Source organism: Oryctolagus cuniculus, chromosome 10 (assembly GCF_964237555.1).
Source record: "Oryctolagus cuniculus chromosome 10, mOryCun1.1, whole genome shotgun sequence".
NCBI classification, from domain to species: domain Eukaryota; kingdom Metazoa; phylum Chordata; class Mammalia; order Lagomorpha; family Leporidae; genus Oryctolagus; species Oryctolagus cuniculus.
In genome coordinates, this window is record NC_091441.1 from 77,871,731 (window position 1) to 77,894,269 (window position 22,539).

At 46.2% G+C, this 22,539-nt stretch overlaps 1 protein-coding gene across 7 annotated transcripts in view; it reads left to right on the top strand.

The window, feature by feature from the left end:
- Positions 1-22,539, top strand: part of FOXP1 (forkhead box P1) — a 464,888-nt gene that overhangs the window by 54,812 nt on the left and 387,537 nt on the right. For all 7 annotated transcript variants that reach the window (XM_070050577.1, XM_070050597.1, XM_051852212.2 and 4 more), the window contains one exon: positions 5,157-5,251. The gene's annotated coding sequence lies outside the window, so the exon portion shown is untranslated. Of the gene's footprint in view, positions 1-5,156; positions 5,252-22,539 lie in introns of those variants that run through there.

Here is a 22,539-nt window from a genome sequence, read left to right on the forward strand (position 1 = left end):
ACCATTACCTATGTTAACCTTAACGCAGGACCTTGCTCTACTGACAGGAAAAGCTTCAGATTTTTCTTCTCTTGCAAATATGACTTGGATTTTGCCCAGAAATGCACAGGAAGCCTGGAAGCTGTTTCTGTGGGGGCATGGGCCCGTGGAAAGGTGGCAGGTCTTAGCAGAAGAAATGACTTTGGGGGAAGCTGGGTGCTGCCAGCTGTTGTCATTTGAATCTTTGGCAAATGAAAGCTCCTCCCCCTTAATATCAGTTACCCATTCGTGGTGGTCCTGAGTGTAAATCCTCCCCAGGGCCCATTTCACCTTACTTCATGCAGGAAAACTCTTAAGGTGCTAAGATATTGCAAACCCTCCCAATCAATTTTCAAAAGCCCACACTGGCAAACAATGGCCCCCAGGCCACATGTGGCCCAGTGCCTTTCTTTGTAAATAAAGTTTTATTGCAATGCAACCACATGCATTTGTTTATGCGTTGTGTGTGGCTGTTTTTTCCTACTACAATGGCAGAGTTGAGTAGTTAAATAGAAAGCTTATGGCTGCAAAGCCTGAAATGTTCACTTGGTTTTCCTTTATAGGAACAGTTGATCAATCTCTGTTCTAAATTATAACTAAGATATAGTAAAATGCCTCATGTGTGTTAGCCACTATCCCATTCTATAAAAATGTGTACAACATTGATTACCCAACAGTTAATATAGGTTTAGCATACATTTTGTTTTCTTTGAAATGTGACATTTTTGTTTTTGCCACCAAGAACATCTGAAACACATTCCCTTTGGTCCTTGCTGGCTTTTCAAAACCTCTGTGGAAGTTCCCAACATTCTACCCATTGTATTGCAATTTGACACTTTGCCCTCACACTTTTTTTTGTTGCAAATGTTGTGTTAAATTTGGAGGATGTTAGATTTTTCACTTTTAAGCAGCATCGAAAAATGTTTTAACTTAGAAATATCTATTTTCCATAAATTTTGGATATTAAAAACCAATTAGGGGCTGGCGCTGTGGCTCCTCTTCCGATCCAGCTCTCTGCTATGAGGTGGGAAAGCAGTGGAAGATGGCCCAAGTCCTTGAACCTCTGCACCCATGTGGGAGACCTGGAAGAAAGCTCCTGGCACCTGGCTTTGGATCGGCGCAGCTCTGTCCGTTGAGGCCATTTGTAGAGTGAACCAGCAGATGGAAGACCTCTCTCTCTGCCTCTGCCTCTCCTTCTCTGTAACTTCACCCACCTTTCAAGTAAAATAAATAATTCTTTAAAAACCAATTAGGCAGTTAGCAAGGGAAATGTCAACTGGATCAATGTGCTTTGGTACTTGCTTGTACTTCACTTCTTAGAGGGTCAGTAGTATCATCTGTAAAATGGGAGTCAGATTTACTCACTGGGCTACATGAAGATGAAATAAGGAAAGACTTGCCTGACACACTCAGGAAAATCCTCAGCTGTTCCTTTCCCCTTTTCCACCCTGAGCATACTTAAAGGAACGGATGGTCACCAGAAGGAAATACCTTCTGGAATATTTCCAATTCCACAGCACTTTTACTGGCCCAGGTATGCCCAGAGACTATCAGAAAGTCCCACATGTTTGAGAGTACTAGAAGCTGTAACAACAACAACAAAACCACAGAGGCTTAGCCCAGTGCAGGTGTACCCACTGCAGGTGTATCTTAGGCAGTTCAAAGCTGGCACTGGTTTATGGGGACAGGAATGGTAGTGGTTCCGTGCCGTACATGCTCTTCCCAGAACTGGACTTCTCTGGCCCAGTGGGTCCTGTATCTTAGAAACCAGGAATTGTCCTCTCGGTGTACAATCAAAGTGGGAGAGAGGGTGTTAGGGTGGTGCCAGAGGACTCAGGATCCCAGTAGAAGAAGCAGTACCCACTTCCGACTATTTGACCAGAACTCAGCCACACAAGGCCCCACCCAGCCACACAGGATGCTGGGAGATGCAGTCTAACCAGGTGCCCAGGAAGAAGAAATGCACGTGGTGGGCATCCCCCCAGTCTCTGCCACAGACAGAATGTACTTTGTAGAGAGATTGTGGGGGCGGGTGCTTAGCACACACCAGCTGCCCAAGGTGCCGATTATCTAAGAACCTGTCTCCAACAGGTGCCCGTCAAGTAGCAGTGCTCAGAGGTGCTCATGATGGCCAGGCACCATTTATCTGGTACTTGGTGAAGTATATTTTAAAAATTAGCCTGCAGTCTGAATCTGCCTCCCACGTGTTGTGTGCCATTTAGGCATTTTGGCATTCTAAAATTACAGATCTATCTCTAGCGAGTAAGTTTAGAAATACATACTTAAGAAACATTGCATGCGGCATGCAATGACATTTTCATTCCCAAAGTGATCTGCATGGACTCGTATTTATTTTGCTTTCTTTATAAAATCAGAACTCACACACAGTATTGAGGAGAATTCTTCATCCGGATGGCAGATCGAGCGTTTGTTGAAATAGTAGCACTGTTATTTAATTCAAATTGAACCTCTTATAATGAACCACACTGGGAGTATTTTTCTTTTTCCAACACCTCTAATAGATCTGAGCACACTTTTTTTTAAAAAAAAAAGTTATTTAGTTCGAATTATGATTATATGAATATTTTAGGATTATAATCACCATTAAACGAAGGACAAAATTTATCATACCAAATTAGGAAATTAATTTAAAGTAGAAAGAACTTGATCACAAGGTTTAGTAAGACTTGAAACAAAATGTATAAGAGCATGCTAAGGAACCCTTTAAAGAAACAACAGTACAGTTTTACATTCAGTTTGAAAGGATACACCTGCATTTATTAATGTTTATGAGGATCATATTTGAGACAGTTTAATCAAAGATCAGTCTTTTCTAAGGCTGAAAGAGCACATGAAAGCAGACTGGTCCTTCCATGGAAAAATTCACTTAAAGTCTAACCTTGCTCTCGCAAAGTTAATGAAGTTTATTTGAAATAGAAGTTGCTCTTGACCATGTTGACCCAGGGCTCTCAGTTCAGAAGTCAAGCCCGTCCCTGGACATGTGTGATTCAAAATATTCCTTGCCTGGTACTCGTGGCATTTCCTGCCGCCTGTCACTTCGTCCTTGACCGCGTTGGAGGCAGAAAACGAGTTGACCAGGTTGGTTTTTCCAAGCAGCCGTGCCTTATTTTCGTGCGGTGCTTCTTTGTTATGTGCGAGTTCACATTTGCTATTCATGAAACACATTTTAATCAGTGACCATATCAGACAAATGGAAGCTAAGCGCTGGTTAGTATGTTGAAAATAAACATGAGGGTTCTCATTAATGTCGCTGTCTGAATAATTAGTTGAGCATCGAGTCCTGAGCCGCAGTGAGAGCAGGTTGGCTTCTCCCTGGAACGACAGGCTGACAGCCCTGTCTTGGAGCGCGGTCATTAGTGTGGCCCGCCGTCAATGTCACGTTACTGTGTCACATTAGTGTCCCCTTAGCCGAGAAGCCAGACCTACAAATTATCCTCCCACATCCCTGCAAACTGTATTTGTGAAACCTGCGATCAAGTGTGAGCAAATTATTAGCACGGCTCATAAATTAACTAGTTTACAGGCTTATAACATTTTACAAGTAGATAATAAAGGGCCGAAAAGTTTTCCATTTGCTTTGCCCTGATGTGAAGGCTGGGATGTGCTGACTTCCACGCGAGGAGTCCACCACGAGCAGTGTTTGTGAAGAGCAGCACACACAGGCCGGGGTGGCGGAAGCAGTGTTCGCAAATGTAGACCGAGCGGGAGGAAGTGGAAGTCCACTGCAGACAATATCATTAACTTTGTTATCTCATTACTCTGATGAGCCGATGACAGTGGTCCCCTCTCCCGGGGTGGCAGTTGTTCATTAATGAGTTCACCAATTAACTTTGAACAATTACAGCCTTTGCTGCCTGAAATTATCCTAAAAAGTATATTTGATGCATTCTTATCAGAGTCCTAAGCTGCCTTGTTTCAGAGGAATAATGCCAACACAGCACATCATAAGTGAATGAAGATTTTTAAGCCATGATACATAAGCACACAGGTTAGGGACACGAGACAACCAACACCTAGAAAGCACACTGTGGACAAACATGGCCTGAATTTATCTCGGATCTATGGGAGACACCCTCTGGAAGTACCATCTCTTAACTCTCTCCTGAGCTCTGGTGGACAGACGGACAGCGCACGGAGTTTCTGGAGAGATGTGACTATTCGAATCAGAAAACTTCATGGAGCTCCTTCTCAGTTTCAGCTGCTCCGTGTGACTGGGTTTGGAGGCATGCACACTCACAGCGTAGTGACTGGGTTTGCTGTTGAAAGAGAACCACACACATCCTGCACTGCATGCTGTCACCTCTTTCTGTGGTTGCGTTTTCTGATGTGAGAGAGTCCCTTCTGTAATCCCAAGGGCCTTCTGGGTGGCATTATCTTCTCAAGGATCTGTACAGAAAAGAGCTGGCCTGGGAAACCTTGCTACTGACAGCGTCGCGCAAAACCTTTCTGAAAGTGCTTGGGGGATGAGTTGACTTGTTTACCAGCAACTTGAACTTCCTTGGAATTAGATTTGGTAAATGGTCTACTAATAACCCAACTCGGGCAGGAAGGCGTGCAGTCCTAGCACGTGCAGTGCTGCAACCATGAGGAGGCCGTGGTACATCTTCTGCATCTCACAGGCAGCTACAGGGGGGTGGGGCTGACAGGAGAGAGCTTGTCCATTTATTGATTTGGGGTTGGGGAGAGGCGTGCGTGCGTGTCCCCTGCTGCTTCTATGGGATGCACTGGGAGAGGCTAAAAGACCAAAACTTAAAGTCATCATCTGGCCTCATGGGGCTTCACACCCTTATTTCTCACAGTGTGTTCATATTATGAGAACTTAGCCTAAGAAATAGGACATTTTGCCAAGTTCAAGGACACTAAGTGAGTGGTAGTGCCGTCAAGACTGGGAGTTTCTATCCTTCTACTGTAATTCTGTACTGAACTCAGGTTATAACGCACTAGGCCGAATGCTGGGTCTTGAAGGGAGGGAACAAGATCGCACTTGGACTCACGACTCTGTGCTGAGGTTCAGAGTGGCGTGCAGCCGGGAAGGCCGAGGCTTGTGCGTCTGTATCTTCTGTGTAGCATCACAGCCTGCACATTCTCTTAACCTCGCCTTTTCTTTTTGCTTTCAGTGTCTCTCGGTGTGTTGCGGTCCTGTGGCGTTATGCATGCCCCCTACCTGTGACTCCAGGTTTTTTATGGCTCTGAGACACGTTACAAGTTCAGGGTAAGTGGCAACCACCACCGACACCATATTCGGCCAAAGAATTGCCCTCCTCCTGGGCAGGCGATGCAGTAGTTGGTGATCCCATAGCGAACAGTGGCTGATCTCATTAACAGGCAGCACTGCCAGAAGCTCTTGGGCATCTCGTGTATATGTTGCTCCCCGCCCCCCACTGGCTTTGTTGTTTTATGAAGAGTCCATAACTTGATCTTGTTGGTAGGAAGGTGACCTAGGCAGGGTTGGTAGACTCTCGGTATGCTCACCTTCTTGGCTGTGCAGTCTCTCTAGCGACTAGCCAGCTCTGCTCTCGTAGCACAGAAGTAGCCATGTCCAGTGCACACACCAACAGGTGTGACTGTGCTCCTGGGAGCCCTTGTTCACAAACAGGGGCCATGAGCCATATTCAACGTGAAGGCCGCCTGTAACCTGTTGCATCAAAGCAGGGGGAGGAACCTGTAACCCGGACACCTCTCTGGGTTGCTAGTGGCTCTGTCTCCGAGCAGTCCATCTCTCTGGAAAAAACAGCCGTAAAATACACTCCTGCCTCGCATACCTTGCAGGGCATAGCTGCGAAGTTGAAACCAGATAAAATGTATTTGAAAACGCTTTGAACGTTTCCACGCTGCGCACGCACGGCTCCGTATAGTCATTCTGGCTCACTTCGAGGAGTGTGCCTTCTTCACCTTTTTAATCACATTGGGCTTTCATGAGCTAAATGAGTGTGGGGAAAAGCGCGTTTATTTTCTGAGTAATGTGGTTTGTCTGCCGGTTCCTTCTCTTTTACAGTTGATGGACAAGCTGTTGAAATGTCTTTTTAGTATCAAATATGGATGAAGGGATATACGGGGTAGATTATGGCAGGCTAAAGATCAAATGCCAATGAAGAGCGATTAAATTTCCTTTAATCATCAGAATCTGAGCGTGCTTTAAGATCTTCCACCTTTAATACAGGCCTTAATAAATAATAATGCTTTGGATGTCTACAAGTATGTTTGAATTTCACAAGTCGTGCATGTCAAAACATAGAGACAGGTTAGGCAAACACGCTGCCCCAGACCAGCAGTGCTCATTAAGGGAAAAAGTCAGACCCAAACAAACAGCTTTGGGAATAGAGGAGGAATAAAATCCCGATCCACGAATTTTCTAGGTTTTTTATTTTTCTTCCTGAAAGTCATCGTGTAGACATGTTTTCCTATCATTCTATCAGATAAGAATGATTTTCTAGTAACAGATAACGACTGCCCAAAAAAGTTGCTTGAACATCTCTCTCATGAAGACATCTGGCGAGAGTGGTGTGCCTTCCTCCTCTTTCACCTGTTCGGTGGTGTTGCTGCACTCTCAAGGTCACGGCGTGGCTGCTGGCTCTCTGGCCATCGCCTCTGCATCCTGAAGGAAACAGCCTGACATTCCAGCAACACAAGAGTAGTCCTACCCGTTGAGGCAGACCTCTTGAAAGAGCTCTCCCGGTAACTTTCCCCCGGGTCTTCTGCCGCCGTCCCGTTAGCGACCCCTCCCTGTAAGGGCGTCTAGAAAACGAAGCCTTTAACTTGAGCAGGTGGGTGTCCCGGGTACATGCTGGACACTAATACTAAGGAGGAAAAGGGGGCTGGTTACTGAGTGTCAGTTGTGGTTCCTTACACAAAATCATGACGGTGATTTTTCTTACGTGTTTTTAAATTTTCAGTGACTCCCTAGTGTGTTCTGTTGACGCACGTGTTGTTTGTTTTACACATGTTAGAGCTTCAGCCTGTGTGATTCCCGGCAGAGATACACATCTCAGTAAATACCGTAGGACCACAGCATCCTTACTAAAAGTGCCGTGGCAAACCTAAGCAATACGTCCCCCGCCCCCCCCCCCCAAGAGCACTATACATTAAATTTCAGAGCTGTACATACACCACAGTGTTTTCTTCCCATGGATACATGCTCGTGTCAGGCCTGAGGACCAGTGTGAGGTTCCTGGCTATGTGCACACTTGTACCCGCGGCTGTTAGCCCCAGTAAGTGCACAGCACCTCGCTGATGGCTTCTCACTGTTCCTCTGTTCTTAGGACAGCTCCAAGACCTGGGCTGAACCATTCCCCTGTGCTTTAGAATGTATTCTCTGCCTCTGCTGGCCTGTGATGATGTCCATGAAATGTGTGAACACGTTCTCAAGCACAGAGTGCATTCCTGCTGTGGGTGCCGCGAAGTAGCTTGCCGAAGAGTGCCTGCTCTGCCCTGCAGGCCTTAGATTCAAGTCCCACCTCTTCCACCTGCTGCCTGAGCCACCCTGGGCTGGTTACTCAACCTTTCTGGCCCGCAGCCACCTCAGATGGGAAATAGGGACAATCATAGGAGCAGGCTGACTGTGAGGAGTGAGTGAGACGTTGAAAGAACTTCCCAAAGGCCCTGGCATGCGGTGAATGCGCATGGGCATGTTGCCCTGGGCACCCCAGGTGAGGTGGTTGAGGTCCCTGTCGTCCAGGCCCCTTTAGCATCCTCTGGCTGTTGCGTTGGTGGATGTCTTCCTGGTGGACGATGTCTGTTTCCCAGCCCAGGGCTTCTCCCCTGGCGTTCCCTTGTGAACTCTAGCAGAGGCTTGGGGAGGTGGCCCTCCTGTCCATGTTCCAAGATGGCCGCAGCCCTGTGTACGAGTGGCCACCTCCGCTGCCGGAGCTCAGATCTCTGGGTCCCGTGTTGACGCCTTCTCCCAGAGATGTGCAGTTCTTTGTCTGTTCCGTTTTTGACTTACGCAGACCGTGGGCTTGCCTCGCAAGCAGAATCCACTAACTGCTTTCAAGTTGGCACCGCTGATGATGATCTGACACCGTAGGGTTTCGCTTGTGCAGGCTGTTGCTGCATGATGTCAGTCTTCTGCCTCGTGCCCTTTCTCTGCTTCTGTGCTGACTGTGCACAGCAGGCCCTGGGTGCCCACACATTTTCTTAGGATTGGCCCTCAAAGGACAGTGTCCCCCACGTACAGAAGCTGCTGCATCACTGTGGCAAAGATCGTGGATGGGGTGGTTGACAGCGTGTCCCAAAGATTGGGTCGCAGTGGTGGCTTTGGGACCGTGCCTGTCTCTTGAGTTCTCCAGCACTGTTGAGTGACACGGGTGGGAGTCTTACCCACCTGTAGTGAGGATCCTGCAGCGATCACTTCGTGAACAGGGACTCCGCCTCAGGGAGGCTGCGCCGAGCCTTCCTTGGGCCGGGTCCTGGGTCTGCATCCCACTGACACTGCTTTGACCGGGCCCGCTCTGTAGCGATAGTGGCCTGAAGAGCCTGCCTGTTCAAAAGACTCTTGGAAATTGCGCTTCTGCCACTTAGTTTGCAATATTTTCCATAAACACCCTCACTGTGCGCTGATGGCACACCCCGTCCTTGCCCCTGGACCATCGAGGAGTCGGCATGGACTGAGCTCAGTGTGCTCCAGCACTCCTGTTCACAACCCATCAGTGCCCAGTTCCAACCCCATCTCCTTGGGGAGCTCTTTGCCGACTGCTGATGTTAAAGGAATGGCCCTACCCCATTCTCAGTATTCTTGCTCTTGTTTGTTTCATTGATTACCACCTCTGTCACTTGGTGAACACACCTCTCGACCAGATAAGTAGCAAGTAGCAGGTCGGTTTCATTCTTTGTGGCTTTCCTGGTGCTCACAGTGCCTGGGATGTGACAGGCACGCGCACAGTCAGGCTTTGTTGAATCAGTCCGTGTACAGTTGGGGGTGTCCCTGTGAATTTCTCTGTTTGCAGGGCTGTACCTGGGTGAGGGAGTCATCACCTTTACTGTAGGAATGGGGGACCACCCTTGGGTTTTCTCTGGGAGCGTTCCACTCCTTCCGCTTGGAAGGGGCTGTGCATCATCTTCCGCATGAAGACAGAATCATTTGCATTTGGTCCTAAATCATATTGGGGCTGGAGGTGGAGGTTGATTAACAACGTTGGCTTCCAAGCTCAAATCCTAGTGCTCTCATTCACTAGCTGGTTGTCCTTGGTTGGATTATTTTGTTTCTCTGGGTCTCAGTTTCATAGCAGTATTACCCATCTCAGAGTGTTCTTACAAGGGTTAAATGATACCTGTAGAATGCTTTGCCCAGGACCCTGAATAGAATAACTGTGCTGTTGATTTAGAAAAATCAGTAAACACTCTCAAGAGCTGTGCTGGTATATCTGTCAACCTGCCCACATTATAATACGCAAGGCAGGCTCACTTTATAAAGAAAAGGGGCTTGTTTTAGTTCATGATTCTGGATTTTCACCATCTAAGGTCAGGTGGCTCTGTTGGTTCAGCCTCTGATGATGACGTTCTTGCTTCCAGAGTCCTGAGGTAGCACAGGACGTTCCCAGGCAAGAGACAGTGTGTTTCTGTCTACACCTGTCTCCGTGTGGATGCTTCCTCATTGCAAAACCACCAGGATTCAGTTTTGGGGGCTCCATCCTAATGATCTATTACAATCTAATCACTTCTCAAGAGTCTTACCTCTAAACACCATAATGGGATTAAATTTCTACCCTCTTAGGATTGTTAACGTGAGATTTTGAGAACCAAATTCCTGCATGAGTTCAGGTGCCCAAATCATATTCAAACCATAGCAGCCAATGAAATTCCTCTTGAGTTTTCTTGCCATCTCCACATTAGAGGTGGCAGAGATAGCAAAGAATGTTGATTCCTCACTGTAGGTGCTCATGCGTCAGGTGCTGCATTGACCTGAAAACTAGAAAGTAAAAACTGAGCCAACACTGGGGTAGTTTGTTTTCTGAGTGTTGGCTTGTTGGCTGTTGGATACTTAATGCCCTGTCTCAGATAATACAAGCTGTGTACCTCACCCACTGGGATGCCTTAGAGTTTGAAGCCTGACCCACATCCGCAAAACCTTGGAAATGTGGAGTTTAAGGTGCTGCCCTGTCAGTAAGCCATCTTGTTGGGGATTTGGTTCACCTTTAAGATAATCAGAGCTGGTTTGATATCTGCCTTGCAGTGGAAAGCGTTTTAAATTTCTATAAGTTCTCTCCATTATTTTTTAAAAGTACACTAGATATATCTGTCCTGAAAATTCACACACTCCTCTTTTGATTGAAAATCCAAGCCTATATAGGTGGAAAGGAATGAGATATAAATATCTTTCATTGTGAACACCAATTTCTTTCACCTGCTTAAAGACGATGGTCTATTATTTGTGCTGTATTGTTCCAGCATGTCAGTGGTTGACATGTGTTATTCATTGTGATTTTGTGATGTAAAAGTTAAAGCACGGGAAGAAGCAGGCATTTAGCCTGGCAGTTAAGGTGCCCATGTCCCACATCCCTTACTCCACACTGGAGTACTTAGGTTCAAGCCCCATCTCTACTCAAGACTCCAGCTTCCTGCCAATGCGAGTCTGGGATGCACCAGTGATGACTGACGTAATTGCGTCCCTGACACCCCAGTGGGAAACCTGCTCAGCATGCCCAGCTCCCAGCTTTGGCAGCCAGCTGTTGCAGGCCTCTGGGGGAGTGAAACAGTAATCGGGGCTCTGTCTCTATGCCTCTCAACAGAAAGAAAAAGAAAAAGGCTAAAGCACAGATAAGGGCCCAACTCTCTTTGTATCACATAACTTTTTATTTTCGGTGGAAAAGGTTGAAATATATCAAGCCACATATTCTTATGAAATGACTTGTTGAATAAAAGGTGTTACCTAAGACATTAAAGTGATCATTTATGTTATTAATTATACCCTTTCAACTTATAAACATAGCGGGGCTGGAGCCATGGCTCACTTGGTTAATCCTCCGCCTGTGCTGCCGGCATCCCATATGGGTGCCAGGTTCTAGTCCCGGTTGCTCCTCTTCCAGTCCAGCTCTCTGCTGTGCTCCTGGAGGGCAGTGGAGGATGGCCCAAGTGCTTGGACCCTGCACCCATATGGGAGACCAGGAGGAAGCACCTGGCTCCTGGCTTCAGATTGGCGCAGTTCCAGCTGTAGTGGCCAGTGGGGGGTGAACCAATGGAAGGAAGATCTTTCTCTCTGTCTCTCTCTCACTGTCTAACTCTATCTGTCAAATAAAAAAAAAATAACAATACATGCTTAAGATAGGGTTGAAGCCATCAACTTTGGTTCTCTGTGTCATTTTTAGTAAAGAAAGAGATAAAATCTAACACATGTCAGGCAAGGTGAGTGACCAAATAAAGAAGAGCTTTTGCTGGACTCCAAGGAAGCTTCTGGGTAGCTAACATCCAAGTTTTCTGCATCTCCAAAAATACATAACACCTGTCTCCAGTATTATTTCAGAAATTGAAATAATAATCCCCGAAAAGGGAAGCAGATCCATGCGATCGGAGACTTGGGAGGGCTGCGTGCATGGGACCCTGGCAGGCTCCTGGACCTTACCCTGCCGTCTCCCCAGTGCCCTGGTGCCTGAGGATCTGCAGGAAGCCCTGGGAGCTTGCTGGGACACCTCCCCTGCAGTGTATTGATCTTTTGTTATATCCTCATGGTCTGGTTTGGGGCAGTGGCCTCCTGGGGCCGGTGACACTGGTCCAGGTGTGCTGGGTTGCGTCTCTTAGTGCCAGTGGCCTGTACCCCTGGTGTGCTGGGAGCCTGTGCCTCATCTTCATCCATATCTGTCCCAAGTCATTTAATCCTTCCAACTTCATGTCCCCTCCCTAACCACGGCAGTCTCTGCATTTACTCTAGAATAAGTCCCGCTCCGGCCTTCTTGGGTTCATTTAAATATGTGTACCTAGAATAATTTGCATTTCATACTATTACTAATACCCCGCATATATGATTTCCTCTTTCTCCCTTAAAATTGAGTGAGAAGAAGGGGAGCTGTCTAAGCTCATGCAAAAGCTAAACCTGAGAATTCCAGCCGAGAGCAGTCATTCAGAGAAACACTCTGGCTTCTGAAGCATCTGCTGTCTCATCTCTGTATTTACTGAGAATTAGGTATCCGCCAGACCTGATTCTAAGCACTGGGTGTTTGTTAACTCAAAATAACTCTGTGAGGTAATTATATCCTAAAGGCCCATTTTACAGATGAGGAAACCGAGGTGGGGAGTTAAATGACTCACAAAGATTCCTCTGTGTGGAAGGCCCAGAGCTGTGATTTGAACCGGAAACTTCCTTGCTCTGGTGACCTGGCTGTACCGCTGTGCCACTGGGTCTTCCCCACGCGAATGTTTTGTTGGGGTGTGGACAGGTAGGCATTGTCTTGCTGCGACATAGGGTCTCCATCCTGGTGCTGCCCGTCTGCTGCATGTTGAGCCTTGGGACCTCAGTGATCCTACTCGGCTGTTGCAAATCCTGTTAATGCAAGAGCTATGGGAACAGCCAAGACTGCGCCAGTGTGAGGAACAAGGACAACCGCTGCATTGGCATCCTTCCACCTCCAGTTGGATGTGCCTGTTAAGACATTTCCTCTAGGTCTTTGAGTCATTTTTCTCTGGTCCATTATTCTAATTAACCTCATCTCTGTAGCCCGCATTTGATCTCAGATTAGCCTCTGACCACCCAACAATTGATTTGTTCCACTCAATCACCTGTGTGAAAAAGTGTGGCTGGCGAGAGGGTCTCCTTCCCAAAGCATCCGTTCGCTACCTCGGGCTTTTCCCAGCCAGAAGGTGCAGAATGCCCCTTTAGATTTGGGGAGCACTCGGCCGGCGCCGCAGCTCACTAGGCTAATCTTCCTTGTGGTGCCAGCACACTGGGTTCTGATCCCGGTCGAGGCGCCGGATTCTGTCCCAGTTGCCCCTCTTCCAGGCCAGCCCTCTGCTGTGGCCAGGGAGTGCAGTGGAGGATGGCCCAAGTGCTTGGGCCCTGCACCCCATGGGAGACCAGGAGAAGCACCTGGCTCCTGCCATCGGATCAGCGCGGTGCGCCGGCCGCAGCGCGCCGGCCACAGCGGCCATTGGAGGGTGAACCAACAGCAAAAGAAGACCTTTCTCTCTCTCTCACTGTCCACTCTGCCTGTCAAAAAAAAAAGGGGGGGAACAAGATTTGGGGAGCACTCACCTGGAGCCTTTCTATTTATCCACCTGGGTGAAGGATCTGAGGTACTGAGTGGTGGCCCTGGCTAAGAGAGTCAGAGACCTTCAGTTTCTCGGGCAGTAGAATTACAGATTGACGTGCAGTAGGCCAAGGATTTCGAACTTCAGGCGTTACTAAAATATTCAGCTTGAAACAATACAGGAAAGCCAGTTCCAAGGGACCACAAATGAGTGATTTTTACGTAAGGGGTTTGAAGTATCAAAATCTGTAGTTAATGCAGAGAATAGGCTACTTTGAACACTGCCTGCAAAACTTGGGAGATCTCTGGTTCTAAGGGATGCTGGAAAGTCGGATGGTAGGACCAGCTTCGGGACATCCGGAGCAGAAGGTCCACCTCTCCCCACGGAGCTTCAGTCTCCATCTCTCGGCTGTGCTGTGCTCCATGTTGGATTCTTTCATGAAAGTGTTTCCCAGATAAGCATTCATGAATCTGTTTTCATCTCATCCCCAGCAGCAGACTCTTTCCTTCCTCAGTGATTGGTCTGCTGTGTGCCCTGTGCCTGTCGCTGAAGCTTTTCTCTGGGACTGGGGCAGGACTGGGTGGCAGGAGGTGTGATGGCACACTTGGCCTGTCTCCATAGCCAGCGGGTGGTGTGTGGTCTACACAGAACAGTGAAAAGTAGGTGAGAGGGGTGCTGGTTTCAGAGGAAAGGGGCAGAATTCTGGGAATGGGACTGTGTGTGTCTGCTGTGTAAGACAACATCCTTGATGCACGGCAAATACATGGAACTTGCAGGGTGGATAGAACCCACTCCGGCTAGCCTACAACTAAAAGCCATCTAGGAGGGTTTTTCTCACAACATTGTCTTCCTAACACTGGGACATCTCCAGTGGCTTCGCTACCTCGAATGTGGGCTCTGATTGAGAAATACTGCCATACCTTACACTAGAGGAGCCTGGAGTTCACTCACTACCTGCTTTCCTCTTCTTTATCCTCCTATCCACCCATCCACCTGCCGTCTGTCACTGGCGTCCTAAGGCAAGGTATTTGGTTTCAGCATCCTTCTATCTCTAGCTAGACAGAAAGGTCAGTTATAATTAGGTGACAGAGAAGCTACAAGAACGCTGCTGGGGTTGAGGAGGGGTTGCTGGAGGGACATTGGAAGACTTCCCAGGAATGAGACAACAAGTGTAGTGTCCACACATAAACAGGAATGTGGTCAGGCAGCCAAGGGGAGAAAGGTGGGATTGATGGACTTAAACGTCGTTAGTCTACCGATAAATTCTCTGTTACATCCAGACTTTGAATTACCTAGGGAAACTGGCTTGTAAAGTATGTCAGCCCAGTGGAAGCGACGTGTCTTCCAGGTCCCATCAGCAGTGTAAGTGATGGGAGTGATGAGCTGCTGGTGGAAGGTGTCTGTACAGGTGAGCCCTTGGCATCTTTCAGTTAGCCCTTGTCTTCTGCCTCCTAATCAGTTCATAATAAATTGATAGAGAAATCTGGACAAGTTAAATAGTGGAATTGCTAAAATCACTTCCCCCAATATTTGGAAGGTTGTTTATTCATAGATTCTTAGGGGCAAAGAAATATTCTGAGCCTTGATTTTGTTATCTGGTTCTGGAGAATAAAAACGGTACCTTATTTTTAGGTTATTTATTTAGGTTAGCACTGAGGCGGTGACCAAACATCTCCAGCCACGTGCAGCAGGGACGGTGGTCCTGGCCCCACAGCCCTTCACAGATGTTACTTGTAGCTGTCGGGAAGCAGCTATGGTTTTTACCTCTTCGGTTGTCACAAGCTTAAAAATGAATTTAGTTATGTCGGTTTAACTAGTTGATGTAAGAAATATTTTTCTGTGTGCCCTGAGTAGAATGTAATTTGTTTTGTTCATTTTCACATATTAGTTATATTGTAAAAGTGGAAGACACTAAAGATGGTGAGATTTAGTAAGGAACTTTAACTACACATGCTTTTAATGCTTCCCTGAATTAATAATTTTCATGTCCATCATATTTTCTCCTTGGCCCACAATTCATCCCATATTTGGATCTTGGCACATGACGACTTGGTTAATTAGGCAGTCTGTTAACTCTGATTACTAAGTTATAACAGATCAGTGTGGAAGCATCACTGTGCAATTTGGATTAAAAGCCTCTTCATTTTATCAAAACAAATTTACATTTATGGATAAGTACATTGAAATGGATTACGTTAAAATGATGCGTTTCATAAGGAAAATTTAAAAAGCATAAAGAATTATTTCCTCCTCCTAAGTTATTTTTTATTATGACATTCATCACACTATCTTTCACTGGGAATAGACCGAAAAGCTTGGAATTTTCTTTTGAGGCTTGAAAATTATAGCTGCTTTAATCTGTCTATTATACATATATGATGGAGGTCTCGCATTTGTACTTAGGCGTAATTTAGTGTAGTGGTACGTGTTGTGTTCTAGTTCTTACCATTGTGGCCTCTGATAGCGAAGTCTGTCGAAATGTCTGTTGATTGTGGTGGGGGATTGGTGGGTGATATTCAGGCTGGCTTTGTTGACAGCTGCAGACATTGATGGTTATTAAATACCGATGGGCCTCTGTGGTCCCAACTCTTTCTTCCCTAATGGCTCCTCCTATGCTAAGGGCAGTTGAGGTATCAAGAACGTGTCTGCTGGCTGCAGCTCCACCTCTGCTTCCCTTCTCTCCTTTCCCAGCACTAACACGTAGCCTTGTGGAAAGTGAACAGACAAGTCAACACAAGCAACATGCACCAGACCCAGTGTGCCCTGGGATCTGTGTGAGTGACCCCCCACGATTCTGTCAGGGATGGGTGACATTCGTAAGATGCCACCTCACCCCACACACTTAGCTACATGTGGGCACACACACACACTCAACTAGCCACTTACCATATCCTGTAATGCTGGTGTCACCTTCAATACAGGGGTGCTTTCAAAAATTCATGGAAAGTGGAAGTGAGAGGTAAGTTGATTTTGATGCAAATTTTTTCAAATCTATGCATAATTTTTCATAATGTACTTTTTCCATGAGCTTTTTGAAGACTCCTGATACGCATCGATTTCAAAGCTCCTTTGAGCCCGAATTTAACTTCTCTTTTAACTCCATTTTCCACAAACTTTTTGAAGTGCTTTCACACAAGTAAGTGTACGTAAATGGCTATGTAACAACTAGATAATTTACTTTTAAATAATTACTAGATACAGCAATACTCTATTATCTGAGGAGGATACATTCCAGTACCCCAGTGGACGCCCAAAACTGTGACTACTACCATCTACAGCATCTCCCCTCTGTGGATAGTACGGGTGTATCCTCAGCTTTGTTCCTGCACATCTATACCTGTGATAGCTTACTTTATATAAATCAGCACACTAAGAGACGAACAACAATAATAAAACAGTACAAGCATAACAATATAACTTTTTACAACTTTAAGTAATAAAAGTTAACTCGAAACTTATGAATTGTTTATTTCTGCACTTAAGACTTTTGTCTCACAGTTGACCACAGATTACCAGAATCAAGGAAAGTGAAACTGCAGATAAGGAGGGGAACTAAATCCAATCCAGGGCCTCATTGGAACATATTTTTAGGAGGTGATGAATAGATTTTTGTTAAAGACTGTTGGGTAGAGAAGTTTAAGCACCCCCAGAGGCCTACTCCCAGGCTCCTAGGTTGCTCTTAGAACTGTTCCAACAACTAAGATCCTGTCTAATCTTGCAACCATTGGAATATCTGTAGTTGGTAAATTTAATGTTTATTCTTTGAATGCACGTGTTGAAGTCTGGCCGTCAGGAATTTCATGTGCTAGTACCATGGGAATTAGAGAAACCAAACAGAGAAAAATCTGTAACTTTTAGTGATCCTTGGATCTTGTCGATGGTTCATATTGGCATGACCAGAGGCTGGAGATAGGAGACCTAGTTGTTTACTTTCATTCATCAGTAGCACCTAGTTTATTTAATACTGGCTTTTCTGAATCTAGAAAACTTTTTTTTTAGATTTTTATTTATTTATTTGGCAGGTAGAGTTTAGACAGTGAGAGAAAGAGAGAAAGGTCTTCCTTCTGTTGGTTCACTCCCCAAATGGCCACAACGGCCGGTGCTGTGCCAATCCGAAGCCAGGAGCCAGGTGCTTCTTCCTGGTCTCCCATGCAGTTAGGCCATCCTCCACTGCCCTCCAGGGCCACAGCAGAGAGCTGAACTGGAAGAGGAGCAATTGGGACTAGAACCCGGCGCCCATATGGGATGCCAGCGCTGCAGGCGGAGGATTAATCAAGTGAGCCACGGCGCTGGCCCCAACAAGACTCTTCTAATATTGTAGGCAGATGCAGAGGTTTGCTTAACTCAGAATGGAAGTTGGGACTTTATGAATCATTCTTTTTTAATTAACTGGAAGCAGTATGCAATAATTGCAGGTGACTCCTGTTTTGGAGGGCTTTATGGCCAGTTGTTGAAAGGTAAAGGGACATTCTGGGCTCTCACTGAATGGATCTGAGTGACAGTCAGCATGAATAATTTGGTTTCCTGCTCACTTCCCTACTATCCCGTGCCTTCATAAAAGAAGAACCAAATAAGGAATTGTTAAAAATCCAAACTGTTCTGGATCATATTAATTTTTATAGCCATTTTCAAAGAGGCTGTTTGACACAGAGATGTACTCTGCGACGTTTATATGTGAGGTCAAGATTTCAACCCATTCGAACATTAATTTCTATCTTTTTTAAATGGGGCTTTCATTACATAAATAATATATGAATTATAATAAAGTCTTACTAATAGAGCAAGAGACCCTGTGGGAAACAGCCGCCTACAGAACGAGATAAGAAGTGTTATCTGCTTGGATTTTCAGGCATCCCTCCATGGGAAAGAGTTACCCCACATCTGAGGTCCCCAAGAAATCTTAATGGCAACGTTGGGAGACTTTCTCGATTAAGTGCTTCCTTATTGAATAGGTCTGTGGATAGAAGTGAGCACTCTCATTGGAAGGTTGGCTCCCATGGCTGTGTGATTTTATTAATTAAATGTATTCCTTTAAGATGACCTTGCATGAAAACAACCACCTCTTCTGTGGTCATGGTGAGCAGATGTTTACCGTAATTCTTCGCTCGGTGAAAAAAAAAAAAAAAAAAACCCGCCTCCTCCACCCAACAAAAACAGCCCCGGTCGCTTGGCTAAATCAAAACTTTGGCACTTGGGTCTTACTTTATATATCATGGCTGCCGTCACACAGCCCGTCCAAGTGTGAGGCTTAGATCACCATCGCCGGCATCTGCAGACAGCGCCGCTCACAGAGATCTATTATGTGAGGGCTTCATTCTTACACTGCTTTTGGCATTCACCTTTCCTCATTGAAACCAATATCCCAAATGCAAGCCTTTCTGTTTTTCTTGCACAGCCCCTCCTTAGATTTTCAAGGTCTCCCCCAGGCCCGTCCAGGTTTGCCTTCCCGGTCTGAGTTTGGCTCTTCCTGGGCGCTCTTGGAATTAAAAAGCTCCTCCTCCTTTCCTCATGGTTTGTTTTTGAAAAACACTTTTTTTTTTTTTCTGGCATAGTGGGCCTCCCTAACTGCCTCACTCCTCATGGTTTTTTTTTTTTGCGCCAGTTCCTGTTTTTTACAGGCACTAAGTGATCATGAACCGATAGACAGTGCCTGCCCACACCTGCCATTCACGGTTCCAGTGGGTATTTTAGCACCAGCTCCCTCGTCTGCACTGTACTGGATTTCCGCACCAAAGGACGCCGCCTGCTCCTTGGCAGTGCTGAAAAGAAATACAACAGCAAAACTTTGCTTTTCTTGGGAAGCTCCTCCCTTTGGAATGGAGAACTCTGGGTGGCTCTTCTTATTTTGTTTCCATCGCCAAAATAAGCAGGGATCTTGCATAACACCCGGGGTAGGAAAAAAGAAGTCATTTTAAGGGAAGCATATGTTCATGTTGAGAAAAGGGGAGAACCGGACAAGGATTGTGCCCACAAAGCTGACAGCATCTTCCTGGTATTCCAGTAGGAAATCAAGGTTTGATCTGTTTGGCATAGCTTAGTTTTCATTTATTGTTTATTTATTTATTTGACGGAAAGAGAGACAGACAGACAGAAAGATCTCCCATCCACTGGTTTATTCCTTAAATGCCCTAAACAGCCAAGGCTGGGCCGGGATGAAGCTGGAAGCCAGGAGTCAATCCAGATCTCCCACATGGCTGGCAGGGACCCAAGTACTAGAGCCCTTACCCGCCTGTCTTCCAGGTGTGCGAGTCAGCAGGACGCTGCCATCAGAAGCAGAGCCGGAATTTGAACCAGGCACCTAAACTCCATTGTGGGCCAGGAGTGTCTTAAAACACCAGGCCAAACATACCTGTCCCATTTTGGTATATTTTTATAAATTAAAAAATATTTTTCCATATTCCCAAGTCCTTTCTCGGATCGAGTTAGGAAGCTCAGGCTTATAGGTTGCTTAGTTGATACATGTGGCGTGGAAGGGATCAGGTCTTATGCTTGTGAAATTATTTCCTGATGATCCTTAGCACCAAGTCGTGTTCCTGTAGATCACCTGATTGGAGGTGCCTGCCAGAATCTGAAGTCAAAGTTGAAGCTATCCAGATAGAACTCCTGGTTGGTCTGTCAGAGAATAGGAGAGAGAGCTGCGTGTTCTAATGAACCAAAGATGTCCCCTCTGTTTGCCTGATTAGTGGTTATATTATTCGTCCTTTTAAGCGATTCCAAATAATGGCTGTTGATGGAAACAGAGCAGACACTTAAGTGTTTCAGACAGTTTGTGGGTGGCAGGTTTTGAAAATGCAGCTAATTTGCAAAAAAGAAAGAAAGGAAATCTCTTAAAGTATGGTTTCTCATTCACCCATTCTCAAGGTGTGAATATTTCAGAGCAAGGGGAAACCCAGCGAAATTCTTCTCTCTTTATTATAAATTAAACATTCATATCCTTAAAATGCGGCTGTGAAGGAGGTAAGGCCCAAGAGCACGCTGGGTCCTGGTATAAGTCCCAGTGTCAGGGCCAAAGCCAGAGAGATCTTGCCTGAACTCAAACAATGGGTACAAAGGCCACCGCAGTGAGACGGTCCCCCAGTGGGGAACGTACGCCAGGAACTGGCTACGTGGAAGTGCAGTTCTTTCTCACGTGTAGGAAAGTACATCTACAGAGACCTATTTAAGAACCTATTAAAAATAGCTCTGCTCTTAAAGAGCCCTACTTTCCTTGAGTTTTGACACAAGTAGGTTTGAACTCCCCAGTCTCTATCCAGGCTTGCATTCAGTATGTTAAACTTAAAAAACATCTAAGTATGATTTTAAAACTCAGGGCCAGCGCTGTGACGTGGTAGGTTATGCCTCCGTCTGTGGCGCTTGCATCCTACATGGGTACCGGTTCAAGTCCAGGTTGCTCTGCTTCTGATCCAGCTCCCTTTTGATGGCCTGCAAAAGCAGGGGAAGATGGCCCAAGGACTTGGACCCCTGCAACCGTGTGGGGGACCCCAAAGAAACTCTTGGCTTCAGATCAGCCCAGCTCTGGCCATTGCGGCCATTTGGAGAGTGAACCCGCGGATGGAAGACCTCTCTCACGCATGCTCTCTCGCGCTCTCCCTCTGTCTCTCTACTTAGCCTCTCAAATAAATAAATCAATGAATCTTTTTTTCTTTTTTTTTTTTCTTTTTTTTTTTTGACAGGCAGAGTGGACAGTGAGAGAGAGAGAGAAAGGTCTTCCTTTGCCGTTGGTTCACCCTCCGATGGCCGCTGCGGCCGGCGCGCTGCAACCAGTGCACCGCGCCGATCCGATGGCAGGAGCCAGGTACTTATCCTGGTCTCCCATGGGGTGCAGGGCCCAAGCACTTGGGCCATCCTCCACTGCACTCCCTGGCCACAGCAGAGAGCTGGCCTGGAAGAGGGGCAACTGGGACAGAATCTGGTGCCCCGACCGGAACTAGAACCCGGTGTGCTGGCGCCGCAGGTGGAGGATTAGCCTAGTGAGCCGCAGCGCCGGCCTGAATAAATCTTTTTTAAAAAACTCACTGCAAAACAAAAACAAAAACAAACCTAAATCCCCTCCCCCCATCTCCATCCCAAAAAAGAGAAGCGAATCCATTTATGGTATAAGATGGTTCTTAGATATTGATTTCAGGTTTGTCTATTTTAGTTAATGATCCACTTCCTTTTGCCCCAAAGGCTTCAGAAGGCATTGTCAGTTGCACCACCCCAGTCATTTCACTGTTGGAAATGCTAAGTTTTTTAAAACAAAATCACTGTGTGTACACAAGAAAAGGAATTTTGAGTTATATTTGCTTCCAGTGCTCAGAGTAGGACACATTCTGTTATGTTTGCAGTGTTCTTGCCCTTTGTGGGTAGGCAGACTCTTCATGGTGGTAGATGCCATCTCTGTTAGTGAGAAGTAGGAAGGACCACAGGGAAAGTATGAGAGTAAAACTGGAAATCCCAAAAGTTTTCTATGATAATAATGAGCACGTATTAAGTTCTTACTGTTTGACGGCTATTGTTGTAGGCATTATACTTGTGCTATCTTATCAAATCATTGTACGTTCTGTGAACTGAACTGGTGATGATCCTTAATACCTTGTTACTACAGATGCGTAAACTGAGGTTCAGAGAGGTTAGCTACATTAAATTGCCCAGGGCACAGGAAAAGGCAATGAAACTGAGCAAGGTCTGTCATTTAGTTAACAGTAAGTATCAATATCCATTTCCTGGCTTGTGTGTTCTGTATAGCTGTATAAGAAAGCACCAGCAGAGGAAGCTGTGTGATGGGTATATGGGTCTCTGTACTATTTTTGCAATGTCTTTTAGTCTTAATTATTTCAAATTTAAAATAATTTAAAGGCAGATATTTAAAATTTGTGTTAATATAAAGGGATTACATTTCATGTATTTCATAGGTACAGTTTTTTTTTTTTTTTTTTTTTGAGAGGCAGAGTGGACAGTGAGAGAGAGAGAGACAGAGATAAGGGTCTTCCTTTGCCGTTGGTTTACCCTCCAATGGCCGCTGTGGCCGGCGCGCTGCGGCCAGCGCACAGCACTGATCTGAAGGCAGGAGCCAGGTGCTTCTCCTGGTCTCCCATGGGGTGCAGAGCCCAAGCACTTGGGCCATCCTCCACTGCACTCCCTGGCCACAGCAGAGAGCTGGCCTGGAAGAGGGGCAACTGGGACAGAATCCGGCGCCCCGACCGGGACTAGAACCCGGTGTGCCGGCGCCACAAGGCGGAGGATTAGCCTAGTGAGCCGCGGCGGCGTCCCATAGGTACAGTTCTAAGACGACAACCATACTTCCCTCCCCATTCCCCTTCTTCCTTCCCCTGTCGCTCCCCCTCT